General features: G+C 44.7%; 1 protein-coding gene across 1 annotated transcript in view; it reads right to left on the minus strand.

The window, feature by feature from the left end:
- Positions 1-15497, minus strand: part of ADGRA2 (adhesion G protein-coupled receptor A2) — a 574510-nt gene that overhangs the window by 433481 nt on the left and 125532 nt on the right. The window lies entirely within an intron of this gene.

The raw sequence follows: 15497 nt of genomic DNA on the forward strand, positions 1-15497 counted from the left end.
CACCATTACAGATCCTGATTGGCTCTCAGAATTCGAACCTTCCACCCCAAGTGCTACTAATTGTTCAGCAAATATTATGAATCAGTGAGATGAATTATATATAGGCTATATTACCCCCTGCCATACTTTACAGGGCTCTCACAAGTCATTACCAAATAGAAGAATGAGGCTGAAAGCCAAGTTCCTTTATACGGTCATGGAATTTCGAGGTATATGTACGGTAAGGGGTGTTTCATTCCTTATAATACATGGCCCCGGCACGGTCATCCCTTTCACTGCCTGGCTTCTTGCCTAATCTAATGAAAGAAATGCTCAGTTGGGCATCCAGGGATTTTATCGCTGAATATTCACCGAACATAATGTTCAGCGAAGAGTATTCAGGGACCACAATCAGCGACCAACATAGATATAAAAAACAAAATAGTTTTTTTTGGGGGGAGTAGAAGCATTTGGAGGTAGAAGAGGTAAGGGGTTAATGAGGTTGCAGTAAAAAGACAGTAACAAAATCAGGGTAAAAACACAGAACCGTTCAGTTATATATCTGTTTCTATGTAAAAAAAAAAATTACAAAAAAGAATAGATCACTCTTAATGTGTTGCATAACAATAGTTTATGTAGTTTGAAAGAAATGATAACATACATACAGATTCTTTCCCTCCCATGTTAACTCCAGCGGAGCACATACATGTTCCACATCAATGAATGACTGTACAGTGTCACAGAAAACTATTTTAGAAGAAGAAAATCTAAAAAGCTTGGCTTTTAAGTGCTGCAGCACCATCTGGAATTCTGCTCTGTGCTAAATAAACCAAGAGTTATTGCGACATCACAATCCAACGGTAATAACTGATTACAGTTGCTACAGTGATGCCATTTTCTTATTACAGCTCAGTCTTCATTTCACAACTAGACTGTAATAAGAACATTGTTTGCAGGTTTGTATAGGTGCATTGCGTTTTGAGAAGTGTTTAGGCTGCTGTAACCGTTTCACAGCACACAGCTCTCCCAGGAAGAGTGAACATAATGTTAAGTGTAGGAGCTTTAGACAGCAAATGGGTTTCCAGTGTCCGAACTTCATATAATTTGGTTGAAGCCTGACATGTAGCGCAATTAATTGCAAATGGCAGATTCTGGGTGTTGGAGCAATTTTCTCTGAAACGTGTGTACATTGGTTGGGAGCCAACATGTTTTGGGAGGACAATCTAATGCATTTGGCCAGCTGATGGTGTGGTGGTGCGTTGGTGGTGTGTAGGGGTACTTGGCCGTGGATCACTTTGTGAGCAAGATACAACATCTTGAAATCGATGGGTTGTTACTGTGAAAGCCAATATGGCGCTTACATGCCCAGGGCAATGTATTTAGATTTCTCCAGCCTCAAGATGTGGCTAGCAGCATGAGTCTGGGCAGTGCCCCGTCTAAATTGTGCATAAGGCAACATACGTTGGATTGCAGAATAATGTTGGGAAATGACCATTGCATTGTTAAATGGGATCCTCTGGAGCAGCCGAAGGAGAGGGAGGATTCTGCACAGGGGCTTCAGGTGACTGACTTTCTGACCAGCGTCACTTCACTATAGAAGGGATCTCTCTAGGCACGGATTTCATGCTTGCGTGATGCGGAGCACGGATGGGGCTCGCAAGGGAATGCTCTGGGCATGGGCTCACCTGATGCCGAATCTCAGTTTTCGATGTGCTTAGGCAGACATGATTGCCAGTCCTCCTTTCCTGGATGTGTAGGGGGCAGCCTGCCCTCTTTTAATGACCCACTGATCTTTGAGTAATTTCTAGGGGTAATTAGGGATCATCAGCAGTCACCTGGAAGCCAAGAGCTATATAGATGCTAAACACGATTGCGGAGCATGACAATCCCCTTACCTCCCTGGAGGCTAGTATCATGAACAGGCCTAGCTAAACCTAAGAAGCACTAGAGGTGCAGTCAAGCTCTCGATAATTTGGGAGAAGCAGTGGTCAACCTCATTATCGGGAAGAACCAGAGAAGCACAAGATAAGACCGTGGCACTCTCTATAATGAGATGGATACGTTAAAGCGTTATCAAATAACAGAGCAGCTGTAAGGCAGCTTATAATCAGAAACTGATCTATGTGGAGAAGCTACTTACAATGAGAGTGAAGGACAGACATATGTGGGGTAAAAAGACATCCCCAGGGCGACAGAGATGGTGTGGCCTAGTGAATGAGCGAGAATGGGCCTCGCTCAGAATGTACAGGCATTCAGCCGGAAAAGAGTGAGACTTAGAACTGGAAAATGATTAACTGCGTCTGATGGATTCCAGGGACATGTGGCATTGCAGATGCTGACTTTGTGTAAAGGCAGAGGTGACAGATTTAAGGATGCAGAAGTGCACATGGAAGGAAATAAATATTCTTGAATGACTGTGCATTTGGAAGCTAAAAAGGAGGAATGATGCCTTACATTTAAGAAATAAAGTCGAATGACAAACTGCCTTCATGAGGAATAAAGAGACTTCATTTCAGCACATAAAATGACAAAATGTATAGGGAAAGGCCTATTATGTTTTTGCACAAATGAGCACTGGTTCTTCTGTAACTGTGGCCTATCTGTGTGCACCAGATTAATGGCGAATATACCTCTATTCTAATACAGTAGAAAAGGAAGATTTTATTTATGAACAGCAGGCCTAGATATAATGCTAAAATGTTACATGTAAGCACATCTTGTCAACTTTGCATTCAAGTTGTGTCCGCAGACATAAGGAAGGCACTTAATAACCAGCGATAAACAGTGAATAGTATATATTCACAGAGCTCCTCTAAAACACTCATTGAAAACTGTGTAATTAGTGAACACCTTCACAAAACAGTGAAACACTGAAACACCTTCACAATCAAAAAGAAACTGGAAAACAACATTGAACTCCTCTCCAATGAGTCAAACATTGACAATCTTTCAGGGATAAGAGAAAAACAAGGAGCAGTTTGCAATCAGAAACAATAAAACAGTTTATAATGAAAGAGAAACATCAAATCCTCTTATTATCAAAGACAAATAATGGTGCTGTATACAATTGCAAACAACCTAGCAGCATGGGGTCCTCAAAAAGAAAGAGTCAAGCATGTTATAAAAATAGAAAAGATGCCTAAAAAATGAGTGGAACAGAGGAAGACATTATGCCAGTCAAAGACACTATACCATAAACGAGGAATGACTACACAGAGAGAAAATGATGTGCCTTACATAGAGAACAAAGCAGCGGGGCACTTCTAATACCACTGAACACTGAGACACCCTCTGATGAAAGAAAAATGACGATTCCCCTTTGAGAGAGAAACGTGAACACTTTAGAGTCACAGTGAAACCGAGGTACACCGTATCCTCAAAGTAAAAGAGAAAATCACTCAATCATGAGAGGCAAACATTTCACAATCGGTGACAAAATATGAATACACAGTGACACACTCACTATGCAAAGACAAACAGTGACAGACTTCAGAGTGTTAAGGAAACCGAGAAGTGATTTATGCTTAGAGAGACACAAAGACACGATCTTTGAACATCAAGAAGCAATCATTAATGGCCTCCTTTGTAGGGCCTCTACTTGCATATGCTGATTTCATTAGTATACTGTCGATTGTGTTTATTATTGGAATCCACTTGCACCAATCTCACCTTTCCGACCTCCTCGCCTGTGCGCTGTAACAAGAAAGGTCACAGATCTGCATGCTTAGAGAATACTATGTCTAAAGGCTCGACACTTTGAACACTCAATAGTTAACAGAAACGTTGCCTTTGGTTGCTGTTGAGCCTCAATAAAGGGTTTAACCTTAAAAATGTTCTTAAAAACAAGACCAGCTTAAGTACTCAGACCAAGGGCTGTGCGCTGCAATGCTGTACTGCCTGGAAATTGAGTGATAGAGTGACTGAGGGACACTTGGTTAAGAGGTTTTATCACACCAGAAGCAAGCCATCGTGTCCTTTTATGTACAGAGCACCATAACACTGATCCAGGGTACAAACACTACATGTTCACATTAGGCCCACTCATGACGGCTGGCGTCCCACCAGCAGATTCAAGATTGCCAGGTTGGGTGGACTGGGAACTAAAAGAGGCCCTGGAAATAATTACTGGGGACCAAAAGAGGCCCTGGAAATAATGTTCAAAGTGGCCCCATATGACACATTTTCAGCAAGCCCAATGCTTTTCCTATCTGAAAATGTGGAAATACAATACAAAAGAGGCCCAGGGTGCAGAGGCCCACCAGGAAATCTCCAGAGATCCCTATAGGCCAGTCCACCTGGGAACATATAAAAACGTCATTCCGAAGCACCATTCGAAGGATGAGTACAATCCTACGGGAAACACTCTTGGGTGGTTTCATGTTATCCGCTTACAAGTATTTGCAGGTTCATTTGGGAAGGCCTGGCATGGTTCTGGCAGCCAGAATAGTTTGTTGGATTTAACCAATCTTCTAACTGGAGAAATAGCTCAAGTGTTAAGTGCTGGATACTCACAAAGGGCCAGCCTGCACTTTATGACATTGAAGTCGAGGTCAATAATTGAGTTCCTTTACATTTTGGAGGGGAAAAAGACACACAACATTAAAGCATTTGGAAGCAGGAAGAATCTGGCACGAGGTGCTATATTAACCCATAAATGACTGTAAATTCCTCAATCTGAAGGAGTCAGCATGAGTATTGTATTATCGGGAGGGGGATCCAAGATACAGAGAGACACCTTGGTGAGCTGTTGAGAGGGTGACAACATGGTGAGTGATAATGAGGGCTCCCAAGGAACATGTGGGGAGAATGCCCTTCTGGAAAAGGGGGTGGCCTTTTGCAAACAGGACATGGAACATGATGCTATCTTAGAGCCGAGCCTGGTCACACATACGTTTGGTGAAGGTCGGCTATGGCTAACACGCCTTGCATGTCAATCACTCGTCTTCGTGGGTGGTTAGAGATGAAGGTACGCATACATATGTAATGTTGTGCTCACACTTGGAGTTTGTACTAATCACCATATGCGTTAAAAGAATGTACCTTTTGCTAAAAGAAGAGGCCTTCTCTTTATACAGCGGTGTTTAAGACCTGCTGACCTGGCAAGAACTTGTTTTTAACAGAAGAATTGTGTTTGGTCACTGTATGTCGAAGCATGCTGAGCCTGCTAAAACTATCTGCAGATTACGGGTGGGGGAAGGAATGAGTAAGCATGGCCTTGAGCACAGAGATACGGGCACAAAGGGGCACAAAAGAATGTGAAGACCGGGATAACAGGAAACCACGATAGACCACGATAACAAATGTGCAATGGTTGTTCGTTAAACTCCAACTGGATACTTCAGATAAACTCCAACTGGAGATCCGCCCTGGGGTGGACGTGTTCTATGTGCAAGGCAATGTAAACAGAAAAGTATAAAAGAGCATGATGTGTAGAGGAAGGCGCGGCACTTCGACGACTTGCTTAGCGAGACGTTTGAACTTGCAGCTCATTCGCGAATGCTTGTGCATTAATAAAGTAATGTTTACTTGGCTCTTTTCTGTCTGAGTTATTGCAGGGTCCCTCATTGTACTGGTTATGGTGATGGCGAGAAATCGCACCCACAATTTTGGTGTCAGAAGTGGGATGCGAAGGAGCGACAGTCCGTCACTGGGTGAGGAACGCCGCGGCGGAATCGGAGAAGGAATTGATCACGGGGCCCCAACAACTGAATCCACACCTTTGATTGCAACCAACGCGTCATCCTTGTTTTTCCGGCTCCGTCGGCGGTGGAACAGCAGGCTGTCGCCCTTCGGGTCCGGAACACTCTGGCGGGACCCTTAAGGTAAGTGGTATGGATGGATGCATGATGGAATAAGGAAATAACAATTTAGGGTTTATGAAGAGGACAGTGGTATGTCCGTCTATGGAATAATAATGATGAAAGGGTGATGTATTGATATTGGTATGGCGATATATGTCAGGAGGATGTACTGTTAATGTTAGCCCATTAATGCACATTTGGGAAAGGTGAGTGTTTTTAGGCAATTGCGGTATACCAACAAAATGGGTCAAGCGGCTTCCAGCAAGAGTGGTATAGGCAAGAGACACTATGCCCCTCTTGAAGGAACCCCTGCATTTGATATGTTGATTAAACATGGATTGAATTCAACATTGTTCTTAAGGGAGTGGTCTGAATATACAAAAGATTCGATTGAGCATAAATGGCCAGACACCGGGTCCTTTGATGTGGACCGCATATCCAAAGTAGAAATAGAATTAGTAAAAAGACGGGTCAGACCCGCACAGTTTGAGGCTATACGACTATGGAGGGTAGAAGCAATGCGCAGGCGCAATGCTCAGAACAAACAAAAGGCAAAGGGGCAGAAGAGAACAGTAAATCAAAAATTACGTGACCTAGAGATAAAAGAGAAGGATGAGAAACTAGACCAGTTGGATAGACGTATTATGATTAAGAATAGCGGGGGTATGTATCCTGCCTTGCCGGCGCCTCGGTATGAAGATGTGATAGGACTAGAAGCAGAACAAACAACGACTGAATTGTTATTTCCAGGGGCTACAGCTCCTCCGAGAGAAGGTGAGGGTGAGAGAGCGGAATTCCCAATGAAGTATGGAGACCCAGATAGGTTGATAGACCATAGGAGAACGACTACTGTAGAAAAGGATAGAGATGGAGACTTGCAAATCCTTATGACCGGGCTGTATGGCACGCCCCTCAATGACAGCCTACGGGACCAATTGGGGCATTTGACACCTTTGGAATTTAGGACAGTGGCCACTAAACTATATACCTTTCATGAGGGTAACTGTAAATTGAGAGGACAGAGTACTGCGAATCTGCCCTCAGCATATCAGGACGCTGTCGCGTTACTACCAGTGACTGCGTCCAGTGTTCAGTTATGGGGATGTATGTCCGACATAATAGCGGAAGTCATAAGGGGCGGTGTTGAATGGGAGAAGGAAAAGAGGGCATGGGAAAGAGAGGTGAGGGAAAGAGAGGCTAAACTCAAAGATGCAGACCAGGCGGGCCAAAACGTAGCTAATCGTATGATAGCATCCATACACTCCCAGTCCATGTCCACCCTGGTGAGTCTGATGGAGGGCCTTGGCTGGCCTATACAAGTAAACGTAATTAAATATCTTCTTATTAGGGTGGATGATATAGAAGAGGAAAAGGAGCCTAGATATGTGTCCCAGTGGAATAGGATTAAGACGGAATTGGATAAGAAACTGCTACCTAATATAAGAGTGGATGATTCTGGGGCGGAAGAATGGAGAATAGCTAAGGTGGAGAAACTGTTAAAAGATTATAAAAAAATAAAAGAGAAAAACCTTAGTCACCAGTCCTCTGCTTCATCACCAGTGCAGGCCCTTGTAAGTGAACAAACAAACACGGAAAAGTTACTATCAATGCCAATGAGAGAGTGTCAACCCACCATAGATGCAGTTACTGGTAACATGATGCGCACCTATGTGTATGTCCCCTTATCTCGAATAGAATTGATGCATATCACCAAGTCCATCCCCGACCCCCGTATAGACCCGGCAGGATTCTACAAAGAAGTGGGAAAGCTATTCAGACCCGGGTTATTTACTGTAGAGGATGTAGATAACATATTGTTAGCTATTGTCCCAGAGGAGATATGGACCCCCTTTCGTGTCAAAGACAATGATACAATAAAATGGAAAGATGTAATGGAGGCGAGTAAAAATAGGAAACTGCATGAGGAATATCCCGAACCCCTAAGGGGGCATGGCATGGCAGTCCTGAGGGCTCTAGAAAAGGTATTACCCCCATTTGATGTGAATGTGGAGAAACTGTCTGCTGTGATACAGGGCGCAAGTGAGGAAGTAGCACAGTACTTCCTGCGTTACGAAGCAGCATTTAAAGCACACAGTGGGCTAGAGATAGGGTCGGAGACGGGCCAACGGTACTTTGCCACAAACTTTATAGAAGGGCTCCACGGGCCAATCCAGGAGAACATTAGGAAGGCAGAAAGTACGTGGATGTCTAGAAACCCCCGGGATCTCCTCGAAATGGCCAGGTATTATGAAAGAGGGGAAAGAGTAAAGGGACAACAAAAGGCACGACAAGAGAAGGATCTAAAAACCAAAGTGTTGATGCAACAGTTGCATCAAGGGCCCCAAGGCAGGTATAACTACAATAGTAACGGCCCGTCACAGGGCTATAGTAGCAACATGATAGGGGGCCAAGGGACAAGTAGAGGTACAGTGCAAGGAGGTGCGCTATATGGGAGGAGGGATGGGCTACCCCAAGATGTATGTGCCTTCTGCAAGAGACCCGGACACTGGAAATCCCAGTGTCCCCAGAGTGGTGGGAGAGGACGGGGCGTACGGCCCCCTTTACAGACAACATTTGCCCCAGGAAATAGGACTGGTGGGTACGGCAATCAAGACAATAGAATGTTTAGACCCCCTCAACCCAATGCCTTTGACGGACAAGCAAGAGGGGATGTTCCCTGGCCGGCCCCGCCTCCCCCCAATCTACTGTATCAGCCACAACAAACAACACAAGTACAAGGTGTATGCCAGGGCGAAGGATGTGGGGAAGGGGTATACTATAATGACGACTTCCAGGATAACACAAGTGATATGTCCTGAGGAGGCCGAAATGAGACAGCGGGAGTGGTACAAGTACCTATAGATCAGAGGGGGCCTTATGCTTCCATTAGGATCGGCCCCCACCGAAACTTGAGATGTCTGGTAGACACGGGAGCTGGAAACAGTTCCGTGAATATCAGAGCCGTCCCCGCTGTCCCATTATCGGATAAAAGCAAGGTATCAGTTGGATTTGGGGGGAATCCAATAAAGACTCCTGTAAGTGAAATAGTAGAGGCAGAACTTCATGGGGTAAAATGGGAGAATGGGTGGCTATTGACCAATCACTGCCCAGAAAACTTGTTAGGTATTGATGTATTAAAGACACTAGGGGCCACAATATATTGCTCCCCTCAGGGGGTGAGAATGACTATAAGCAAACCTATGGGTATGATAGGAGTAACGCAAACCCTGCCCCCGGAACTCCAAGACATCCCGAATGAACTATGGGCCACTCATGGGAATTATGTAGGGGTGTTGGATGTTTCCCCAGTAGTAATCAAACTAAAGCCCGGTGCCAGGTTGCCCAGGATAAAACAATATCGCATATCACACGAGGGAGAGCAGGCACTATATCAAATAGTACAGGATATGATACGGTTAGGGGTGGTAGAGCCAACAAATGATAGCCCTTGTAACTCTCCGATCCTTCCAGTACACAAGAAAGGTGATGAAGCGGTACCCTATCGTTTCATTATTGATTTGAGGGAGATAAACAAAATAGTAGAACCCAGATATCCAGTTGTCCCTAATATTGCAAGTGTACTCACTTTAATTCCCAAAACAGCTAAATGGTTTACGGTAATTGATTTGAAAAATGCCTTCTTCAGCATTCCTATTGCCGAAGAAAGCAGGTACCTGTTTAGTTTCACTCTTCGAGATAGACAGTACCAATTTACTAGAGCCCCGCAGGGATATACAGAAAGTCCCGCCATATTCAGCCAAGCACTAAAAACACAGATGGATAACCTAGCCCTACCCCTAACACTGCTCTGATACAATATGTTGATGATTTTCTATTATGTGCAGCCACCGAAGAGGAATGCTATTATGTGACCAGATTGGTGCTAATGCACTTAGCAGAGAATAAGCACAAGGTAGCCCTAGCCAAAATGCAGTATGTAAAACAAAAGGTCCATTATTTAGGCTTTGAGTTGTCCGAAGAGGGGCGAACTCTGTCTACTGATCGCATCGCTTTGATACAGTCCATAAAAGGCCCCGACACGGCAAAACGTCTCCGAAGGATAATTGGTGTTTTATCCTATTGTAGGCACTGGATTCCTGAATTCTCTGTATTGATCCAGCCCATGCTAAAAGCCTTAAAAGAAGTACAAGAAAACGGACCATTAGAATGGACACCTGAGATGGAAAAAGCCCTGACAGCTATGAAAGATGTTCTATGCCACGCACCGGCCTTAGGCACACCTGATTATACCAAGAGATTTTGCCTTTTCGTTGATGAACAGGAAGGTTGTGCTGTGTCAGTCTTAACGCAGGAACAAGGGGGTAAACAGAGACCATGTGCATATTTCTCCAGTGCTCTGGACTCAGTAGCTCGAGGCCTACCCCCATGCATGAGAGCAGTGGCCGCAGCAGCGGCAGCCCTAAAACAAAGTGCAGGTATCATCCTAGGGATGATAAGTGACAGTAAAAGTCCCACATGCGGTGGACGTTCTCCTGAATAGAGTGCATACACAGCATTTGACCACAGCTAGACTCACACAGTATGAGATGATTCTGTTTGCCAGTAATGTAAAAATCGAACGATGTAACACTTTGAATCCAGCGACACTGCTTCCTTTGCCCGTCTCACCTAATGACATTAGGCATGATTGTGTGATCCAAATGGAAGAACACACTAAGGGTAGAGCAGACCTGCAAGACACCCCGCTGGTTGATAATGAGGGTATATTATTCTGTGATGGTTCCTGTTTCAAACTGCCAAATGGGGAGACAACAGCAGGGTATGCTGTAACCACAGGGGAGCGGTTGATTGAGAGTGGGAAAGTGTGTGAAAAATCGGCCCAGGCAGCAGAATTGATTGCGCTAACGAGAGCATTAGTGTTAAGCAGCGGTATGAAAGTGACAATTTATACTGATTCAGCCTACGCTCATGGGGTGGTTTCCAGTTTTGGTAAACTCTGGGGAGAGCGTGGGTTTTTAACCTCCCAAGGTGATACTATTAAACATGCCCAATTGATTGCTGAATTATTACAAGCCCTTACGTTGCCCAAGATGGTGGCCATAGTGAAATGCCCAGCGCATAAAAGGACTCTAGATTATGTCACGCAAGGAAACTCCTTAGCCGACCAGATGGCTAAATTAGCTGCCACAAGGGATACACGGTGGGAGGCCCGACAACTCATAGTGGGGAAGGATGTGACTATGGAAGGGACGAAGGAGCGCGTAAAGGAAATCCAAGCAGATGCAACCATTGAAGAAAGACTATCTTGGCACAAGGATGAGCAATACGAGGAGACGGTAGATGGGCTATGGGCACATACCAATACGAATACTTGGGTACTACCTGATGCATACTTACCTGTGATAGTGAGTGTTGCTCATGGTCCAACTCACGTTAACGCAAGGACTATGGAAGAAGTTTTGAGTGCTGTGTGGTACAACAAAAGATTGGGAATGTATTGTCGTCAATGGGCAAAACAATGTGAAATATGTGTTCTATACAATGTGGGTAAAGGTGTACCAGCCCCGGCGGGCCACAGTAAGTTACCCACCTGCCCTTTTGAGGTGGTGTATATGGACTTTATACAGCTGGAGCCTGTAAATAAACATTCCTACTGTTTGGTGATGAGATGTGGGTTCTCAGGATGGGTGGAAGCATATCCCCTGCGGGACAATAGTGCCACCTCCACAGCACAATGCATATTGAAACACTGGGTGCCCTTGTATACGGTCCCCCGATATCTATGGTCTGACAATGGGACTCATTTTACTGGTGAAGTAGTACGCAAAGTTTGCAAGGCCCTTGGTATTGATCAACGCTTCCATGCAGTTTTTCATCCTCAATCAGCTGGGATTATAGAGGGCACAAATAAGGTACTGAAGAACAAACTAGCAAAGGCTTGTGCTGAAACGGGACTGAAATGGCCGGATGCATTGCCTATTGCATTATTGAGTATGCGTACTATGCCTAAGCGTACACATGGTTTATCTCCTTTCGAAATTGTTATGGGGCGTCCACCAAGTATTGGGACCCCCATATCACCTAAGAGATTGTCTGAGCAAGCATGGCCTGCATTACAACAGTATTGTATTGGGTTAACTAATAGACTGATTTCTATTAATGCACAGGTGAACGCAGTAGCTCCATCTCCTCTGATAGGAGAAGGTCACGACGTGCAGCCCGGTGACTGGGTTGTTATAAAAGCCTTTGATCGCACCAGCGGACTGCAACCCAGATGGAAGGGCCCGTTTCAGGTGCTCCTCGCAACACAAACTGCGGTAAAAGTTGATGGCAAATCGCACTGGTACCACGTGAATCACGTCAAGAAGACGCTTCCATTACTGATTCCTCCAGAAAAGGGAACCAACCAACCCCAGGTTGCAACAGTACTGCCAGACGCCATTAGTAGGTGTGCCCATCGTCTCCGATCCCGTGACGTGTATGTGCCAAGAACGTGTAAGGACACTGTTTTGAACTTTGATCATTAGGGAGATGAACATTTGGACTCTCTTGTTGGTTTCAGCAGGATTGTGCCTTACTGAAGACAACGGGCTTGTAGCCTGATGGGCCTCCGGCGTTCCCCTCATGGGACAGGCACTACGAGACGTGGATCAGATCGGATGAAGGTTTTCAGTCAGACCTACCACTATTAGAGTAATAAGGACACTGGTGCTTTAAATAGGGAATACAGCTATATCGCTAGGTTGCATCTGATACGCATACGTACCTATAATTGAGCCACATACTGAATTATGTCTGCACCCGTATATGCTGGTTTAATCCCTGAGCAGATAAATGTATGCTCCCCAAACACAGAAGGTAAGAGAAAAACACCACTTTGCACCACAAGGAACAAAATCTTATTTTTTGTATGCTCGATAGTAGTATTAATAGCGTTCGCCATATTATTCTGGTATTTGGAACATCCATCTAGATATGAATTAAAGAACTTGTTACCCGTGTCAAACAGAACAGGGAGAATAGATCGGGTCAAGAGCAGGAATCGAGATGCCTATGACCAACACGACCCGGAAGACTATGCTAAAAATGAATACGTGAAGATAATAAACACAACATATGGGGTAGTGAATAAAACTGATTGCTGAATCTGCACCCACATGCCCCGACATAGCAGTGAAGGCATCCCAGTGTACGCGTCGCCAGTTACTGAGGATGCCGGGTGTACATTAATTTACATGAGAATAGTGTCAGCACAGCAATACATGATACCGAATACCGCTTGTTATGTTAGAGGAGAGAACAAAACCCTTCTAAAGGAAAAGATACGCTATAAAATCAAAACTGAGGGAATCAGGCTTGCACCTGCTATGGTACAGATAGTAAGAGAACCTCCTCCCCCTATCACCATCACACAAGAGTTTAGGCCAAAGAATATATGTTTTAAGAGAAACGCAAGAGGTAATCAAAGAATGATCTCGGGGTGCAGTCAAATGGTGAATCTAAATAACTACACGAAGGGATTGTTACAGATAGAAGGACATGCCTACGTCTGTAACAAGAGGGCTTATTTGTGGTTAGCGAAAGATTTTGTTGGGGTATGTTACATAGCCAGAATAATGCCGGCTGTGATGGTATATGCCCCGTCTACTCTGCATAAAGAAATACACAGCAGAAATAAACGAGCAGTAAACCCAAAAATTCCTACGTATCAACCTACAGGATGGGAAACGTTTATAGATCTGATGGGGGCCCTGGTTCCTCCAGCGGGCATCTTTATGAACAGTCAAGAAATCCAAAAGCTAAGCAGGGCCCTTGAGTTCGTAATCGAAGAATCCGCAGACCTAATGGAAAACATCACTTATGAAATGAAAGCAATTCGGCTAGTGGCTCTCCAGAATAGGTATGTCTTAGACATACTCACTGCAGAAAGGGGCGGGGTCTGTTTCATGGTGGGGTCCCAATGTTGTGTTTACATACCAGAAGAAAGTACAGGAATCTTAGATGGAATAAACAAACTACATAAAATAGCGGATAGTATCCACCAGGAGGAAGGGTCAGGAGATAGCTGGTGGATGAAGCTCCTAAAAGAAATCGGGTGGCAGCTCCTTACGCCCATACTGGTTCTAGCGGCAATAGTTGTAGGAATTTGTCTCTGCATCCAATGCTTCCCGGTATGTGTGTCGTGCTGTGTTTCCATGTGTTCTTCCAGCATAACGCGCCTAAATCCAATGGATAAAAGCCATGTGCAACAGGAATTTTTTGACATGGGAGGCCTGGAGAAGATTATGGTACATACATTATGTAATGATGTTGCTTTCCTGCCATCTGCTTATGCTAGGACTGTTAAGATTGATGCTCAAGTGTGAGCAAAGGGTGGATTGAAGGTACGCATACATATGTAATGTTGTGCTCACACTTGGAGTTTGTACTAATCACCATATGCGTTAAAAGAATGTACCTTTTGCTAAAAGAAGAGGCCTTCTCTTTATACAGCGGCGTTTAAGACCTGCTGACCTGGCAAGAACTTGTTTTTAACAGAAGAATTGTGTTTGGTCACTGTATGTCGAAGCATGCTGAGCCTGCTAAAACTATCTGCAGATTACGGGTGGGGGAAGGAATGAGTAAGCATGGCCTTGAGCACAGAGATACGGGCACAAAGGGGCACGAAAGAATGTGAAGACCGGGATAACAGGAAACCACGATAGACCACGATAACAAATGTGCAATGGTTGTTCGTTAAACTCCAACTGGATACTTCAGATAAACTCCAACTGGAGATCCGCCCTGGGGTGGACGTGTTCTATGTGCAAGGCAATGTAAACAGAAAAGTATAAAAGAGCATGATGTGTAGAGGAAGGCGCGGCACTTCAACGACTTGCTTAGCGAGACGTTTGAACTTGCAGCCCATTCGCAAATGCTTGTGCATTAATAAAGTAATGTTTACTTGGCTCTTTTCTGTCTGAGTTATTGCAGGGTCCCTCATTGTACTGGTTATGGTGACGGCGAGAAATCGCACCCACAGAGAAGAGATCGGATTGAAAGGTTGCATTTGTTGTAAGGATTTGTACCAGATGTCACTGGCTTTTGCATGATCTCCGGTCCCTCAGGTGGCTCTGAAGGAGAGTGGGTGGGGTATGATTAGCAGCGAGCAGAGGGAAAGTGCAAGAGTGATGTACTCTTGTGTTGATGCATGCAGATCGGAAGCACCCTGAATTCTGTGCGCTTGCAAGTTTCTAGGGGTTTTGTTTTAAGAGCATCAAGGTTTTTTGTGTCCAGAAAAGAGACCCAGGGCCTCATTACAAACTTGCCGGTACCGTTATTACCGGTACGGCAAACTACGACTGCAGGCCTACACGGTAGCACCGGCACCGTTAATAACGGTGCCGGGGCTACCGTCCTCCCCGTTCCCAAATGGGAATGGGGACTAATTTTTACCGGCACCTGGTGAAGGGGAATTACCGGATCCAGCGGGGCTGGAATGCCCCTGTGCATCCATCAGGATATCTGACCGTACGACTTTGCTACATTACCATTATCTGACCACCCATTCATTCCCTCCACACTTGTATTATTGTTCTTATCCCCTCACCAATTTTGTATAGTGAATTGTATTTATTGTATGCGTAATTTGTATCGTCTGTATCCACTGTATCATCTGCAACCAAGCAGAAAATATACTTGTAACCTTCCTTATGAAATGCGCCCAGATACCTTTCGGTTGACAGCGCCATAAAATAAACAAAACAAACAAACAAA

This window comes from Ambystoma mexicanum, chromosome 10 (assembly GCF_040938575.1).
Source record: "Ambystoma mexicanum isolate Mex_15411 chromosome 10, UKY_AmexF1_1, whole genome shotgun sequence".
NCBI classification, from domain to species: domain Eukaryota; kingdom Metazoa; phylum Chordata; class Amphibia; order Caudata; family Ambystomatidae; genus Ambystoma; species Ambystoma mexicanum.